Genomic DNA, 6015 nt, shown 5'->3' with positions numbered 1-6015 from the left:
TTTTTTTTTCTCATAATCTTAGATTTTATTTACTCAATACAATCAACTCTTCAAACTCGGAGAGGTAATTTAATCTTGTTAACATTTTCAATCAAACTCACTACATCATTACTTACAGAAACCAAAAATCATATACAGTACAGTATTGACAAATAACAACAATTAAAAATGAAATAAAAGTAAACGATGATTATGACAAAATATTAGTTTGTGTTCACTGCATTATATGCTGAATGCAATTGAAATATTCTCTATGAATACAGAAAATAAGTAAAATATCAGATATAAATTACAAAGGTTAAAGATTTAAGATATGAATCCCATAGTACATAGACCATCATATTCATTTCACCTCATTTTGATAGAATTACAAGCCTGTTCATGGCTATAATCTTACAAGACAATAAACTGACTGACAGTAAAATTAAGTCTATTGAGGTTCCTAATCTTAATAGAGAGTACACTGATAGTAAGCAGTTACATAACCAAGTTCATTAATTAATTAAAGAATAGAGGGTGGGGTTAGGGGAGCATCAAACTAGTTTAAATAAACACAATAGCTCCATTGTTGTGTGCTTATTTAAATAAGTTTGATACGCCACAAATTCTAGAACACAGGGGTGAAGTTCGGGGGCACTGCATCAAACTGGTTTGTTACATTTTTACTTATTATTTCTGTTGTTTATTTATGAGTGGACCCTTGCAATTGTATTTCTATGTAAAAAAATATTTTTTACAAATCACAATAAAATATACTGAACTGAACACACAAGCTCCATGTATCATCTGAGAAATATTGGGGTTTTTTTTGGCCATTATTGTTTGATTTCAGAAAACACTTGAATAGATGGCAGCACTATTAAAATTAACAAAGATCATCCTTTCAAAAATTTGCCCGTGGTGATTTAATGGGAGGACTTCTAGTCAAAGTTACTATACTTCAAGGGTGGGCATAAAAATTGGTCGGAGGGCGAAAGTGAATTTTTGATTTAACTCCGAGGGCCGCACCCAAACTTTGTTGTTTCCAGTGTACTTTCAAAAAACCCAGAACTGCTTTTACACCAATTTATTCTCAGTTTTAATTTTACTTTTTATATATGATCGGTGTCGGGCAATAAAAACAAGGTGTTTTCTAGCCAATGTTGCTTGGCGGGCCGCACACATAGAGTTTTTAATTCATTTTCGCGGGCCGCAAAAAAAAAATCACTGGTAGGCTGCAAGCGGCCCACACTTTGCCCACCTGTGCTATACTTAAATGGGCATTCACACCAAATCCGAATTTTTCGGATCGAAGAGTTTATCAAGCCAAGCCAATCAGTATGTAAAAATAGGGGCGCTGGCATTAAGCGCATCAAACACGCAGTCTGAATATTGGTTCAGATCTGATGTGATTGCAGCTCTCGTCTAAATACTGCAGCAGTATTTTTGTTTTTTAATTTAATGCCACAATAAAATTTAATATTTTGTATTTAAATTTAAAGTATGAGTTAAGGTTCAAGTATCAAAACTGATTGGTTTTTTCCGAATTTCCTTTCAGCAGAAGCGAGTCACGAATTACAGATCAAAATACTGCATGGGATCAAAATCTCAAGGTTTTACTTGTTAGTAAATGTAATATATATACAGTATAAAAAAAAAAAATAAAAAAATTCTGAACTTTACCAAGGCAGTGCAGTGAGCTGATGATATCAAACTTACAATTTCAAACAAAAACAGGAAAAAAACAACACATAACATAAGCTGCTGGGTCTCATTATTACTGAAATGTCTGTAGTGATTCAATCATCTAATACTTCCAAACTGAAATTGTAACAATCCAAAAACGAAACACCTAGGTACATCCAGACACAATCCTGATGGAATCTCATCGTTTAGTACCTTGTTGAAAATCATATCATCTTGTTCAAGTTATTGCATCTTCATTCTGGGCTTTTGCTGTATAATTAACATACCAGCGTGGCTTGAACACCACAACAGATTTGTATAATCTTACTCATTGTCTATTCTGACTTCAATAATTTGCATTTACATGTTGTGGATAATCTATGCGAGCTGAAGATTGAGATTGCTAGGCCGAGGACAATGACAGTTGTGGCACTACGTGGTATTCTGAACGCCGACACAAATGCCGGGGCCTGCTGAACAAAAGGAAAACAAATTGAGCTATTATCAATATCATGTCAATCAAGAATAGAATAATCATACATGTACATAAAAAAAAAAAAATACCCAGACATTTAATAAAAAGCGATTTTAATGGAGTACTTAAGGTCATAATGTGCCATGTAACTAAATTTGGATAAGGTGGTGTTTGGTAAAGGTTTGTGAATTACTGTAGGGTATTAAGTTTTCATATTTTTTTTACATTGATAATATAACTAATATTTTTAGTGTGTGCGATTACAGGTTATTTAATATTGTAAATTGAAAGGAAACGCCCTTTGACGATGGTAGTTTTAAACGGCTTTTGTCTCCCAAGTTTCCTAATTTTATTTCTTCTTAATGTGTGTATTGCTCAAAAGGAATTTTTTTTTTAAATATAGAATAAATAAAAATCTTACCTGCCCCAGCTTGTTTGGCAGAAGCCAGCGGTTGAAACGTCTAAAAACCATCATGAATGTCTTCTTGGCGAATAGTTATTTTCAATTAAGCCAACTTAAATATGATTTGATTAAAGCTGAATCAAAAGGACTGTCAAGATTCTATCCACATCATCTTCCTGCATAAAAAAAAACTGTTTATTAGCCAAGAATTAAAAGCAGGAGAAACAATACAGCACTTCACTAATCTTAAATCTCTTTTGTTTGAGCAAAAATCGCCCTGTCAATGCACAAGTCATGAGGTTTGCCATTCCAAATCTAGCATCAGTGACCAAAAAATTGAAATTGACTTTTTAATACAGTATATTCTCCACATTGTAAACTTTAAAATGATGGGCCATTTACTGGAATCAACTTACTATTGACAAAGTTCCAATAGAGAGTGGGGAACTTCCCGACGAGAACGTACCGGTAAGTGGGCATTGTTGGTCGTCGCTTAAAATCTCTTGGAAGTGATCCAGGGGGCGTAGCCCCGGGAATATGACAACTTAAGGTTTGCAGAGGCTTTTTTCAACCATTTTTTAGTCTACTTTAAACACTTAAAAAAAATATAACTATTTTCTCCCCGACGAAGTGAGTTAAATTCACCCCAACAGGGAGGAGAAGCCCTTCTCACCTGTCCCCGGCCACAACCCAGGAGCCACCCCTGAATAGTCAGAATGTGCACGACGTCATCTTTCAAGACCGGCATTGCAGATCGCCCAGAGTGCGAGGTGAGCGGTGTGACTAGCGAATAATGTACTTAGCAAATAATCAGCTACGGAATAGTACAGTATTTTCTTAAAATATACATGATATATAGGCGTAAGGGTTCCACTCAGTAATAAGAGAGTCATGTCATTTATCTACATACACATCAAGGCTCACACATTCAGTGTAAGACTCGCGCATTCGAGGTCTGTCTCACGCTTAATCTGGTCTAATCTATTTACATGACAGCACGGATGCCAGTCAATTCGAGCGGATGCCAGTTCGAGCGGATGCATTTAGTGCGAACTATAACAAGGGCGAATTTATCGTCGCCGTATTCTTGTATTTGTTTGTTTTAAATGCAAAAAAAATGCTCTGATTACTAAGGTCCTGAAAGGTTTTTAGTACTTTTTGATAATTACTCCAGGTTTGAATTACAGTCTTGGCAACTCCAACTACCAAGATGGCCACTAACAAGTTAAAACTATAATAGAATTGCGCACTTTTCAGCTTAAAAAAGAAGAAAGTGTATGTTTTACTAGAGTGCACGAGAAGCACACACACAAGACGAGTGACCATTATTTTTTTCACGGTAAATAAAGTGGGGTAGCTAGCCACCCTATTCACCACCCCCCCCCTTCCCCAGATCCGCCACTGGTTGGGGTTGTCTATTTAAAAAAGCAAATTATATTTGTAATTGATTTATTCTACTCACTTATCTATTCTGGAATTGTTGTGTGCCCCCTTCCCCTTTGAAAATGTCAAATTTTTAGCTCAAATTATATTTGTAATTGAGTTATGCTACTCACTTATCTATTCTGGAACTGTTGTGTGCCCCCCCCCTTCCCCTTTTAAAATGTCAAATTTTTAGCTCAAAAATAGGAAATTTTGAAGTAATTTGTATATAACTCGCACAGGTTGTTGTTCGCACAAGTGGATCTTCTTCCGCTCAAACTAGCATCCGCTCAAAAAATTCCGCTCGAGTTCGCTCGAATTGGACTTCGCTCAAAGTGGCATCCACTCGAATTGACTAGTTCCCGACACATGCACTAAAAAACTGAATATACTGTAAACTGTAAATAAGAGGATTCTTATAAGATTACTAGCACTTTATTGTTTAAATGTGCCTGCATCAAAATATATTCGACAAATTTGACACTGTAATCATGATTGTGGAAACCTCATTCTCTCGATCTGGATTCTGGCCGAACGAACAATGTTAACGATTGGGGATAGTAACATAACAGCGACGAAATCTACGTAAAGTTGGGTAAATCAAGGAGGTATCGGGTTTGCACGTGCATTCAAAGTGTATGAATATGTTGTTCGGATTGTAAAGCGTGGTAATTTCGAATATATATATAACCTAGGCTTCTTGGACTAAAACTTGGGATGAGATTTTTGGGGTTGAAAACTTTACCATGGAGGAATAAGTTAATGACCGAGATATGCCACCCAGATCGACCTGTCAGCAGGGCCGCCGCCAAATGGGTGATCTGCAATGTCAGTCTTGAAAGATGACGTCACGCACATTCGAATCATTCTGGCTCTTTATTGGGTGATGGTGAAGTAATGCCACTTACCATACCTTTAGCAAATTGAAGTAGAGATCTGGTACCGCATCTCTATGTACGTTATTAATAATAATATTGTGCAAATCCCAACATGCTGATTAGTCAACTTGGCTACCCTAACTTAAAACATAACTCTGCATATCGTAATGCATTACAGCAGGACGTAAGATAAGATCGGTGTAGATGCAGCCACTTTGTATTAATAATAATATAACTAGGCCTAGCCTATACTGTACTACTATATTATATATTCCCTACTACTACTAGCTAGGCCTAGGCTACGAACTAGACTGAACTTTTTTAACAGTAGTATAGGAGTTTTAGTTGGCCTTGGCCAATACATGCCTGGGGCGGCGTATAAAATACGGCGGGCACATACTGTCCTTACATAGGCCATGCTTAGCCTAGGCCTAGTTCTAATGCAATGGCCTAGCTAGATACCGGTGGCGGTTGTAATGTTACACACGATACTTCAACAAGAAATATGCACGCATGGACGGCCAGTCAGGGAAGGAAAGCAAGGGGATCAACAGAAACAGTTCAAGTCTACGTAAAAGACTCCTGAAAGAAAGATTTTAACTCTAAAAATATGTTCAAGTATTGACAATGTGTCTCAAACTCCACTTCCTTGTTGTTTAATGAATAACTACTTAAAAATACAAACATTTTTCTTACGGTCCCAAGTCGAATCCCGGCCTCAGCGCGTGATGCAATTTTTAAGAGAAAGGCTAAAGGGCGTCCTCAACGGCTCCAACTCCTCCATCCCCGGCGGCGATTTTTTTCCCGTACGAAACATTTACATGAAACTCCACTCGGGCAGTCTCGGCTGAATCGACCCGAAAATCTAATTGTAGATTCAGGTCAAAAGGTCATCAACAAACGTCTACAAAACTTCTGATAGAACGTCGCTGTCTAATTCTTAAAAATACATTGATGTTACCATGTTAATACCAATGGGTCGTTTAAAATGACATATAATATTTGATTAAACTGCACGAGTAATGAAAAGTGTTATTTTAACTTGAGTTACATACTATGACAATTTGAATTTTTTAGTTAGGCCTGGGTTTTGCATAATTACTTTCTGGGAAAAGCACAAAGAGTAGGCCTAAGGAAAAGCGCGTTTTTCTTCATCAAATGAAACAGGGTGA

General features: G+C 36.7%; 1 long non-coding RNA gene across 1 annotated transcript; it reads right to left on the bottom strand.

Moving 5' to 3' along the window:
* Window positions 1-5682, bottom strand: LOC117115164. The gene is made up of 3 exons (XR_004446499.1): window positions 5540-5682; window positions 2562-2719; window positions 1-2135 (listed from the first exon to the last, which is right to left on the bottom strand). It is a non-coding gene; the product is annotated as an uncharacterized LOC117115164 (long non-coding RNA).
* Between the last annotated feature and the right edge of the window lie 333 nt (window positions 5683-6015).

The sequence above is a fragment of the Anneissia japonica genome, unplaced genomic scaffold, assembly GCF_011630105.1.
Source record: "Anneissia japonica isolate Jap-2015-1 unplaced genomic scaffold, ASM1163010v1 scaffold6997_len847652_cov182, whole genome shotgun sequence".
NCBI lineage: Eukaryota > Metazoa > Echinodermata > Crinoidea > Comatulida > Comatulidae > Anneissia > Anneissia japonica.
The sequence above is the reverse complement of the archived record's forward strand: the minus strand, read 5'-3'. Positions and strand labels throughout refer to the sequence as shown.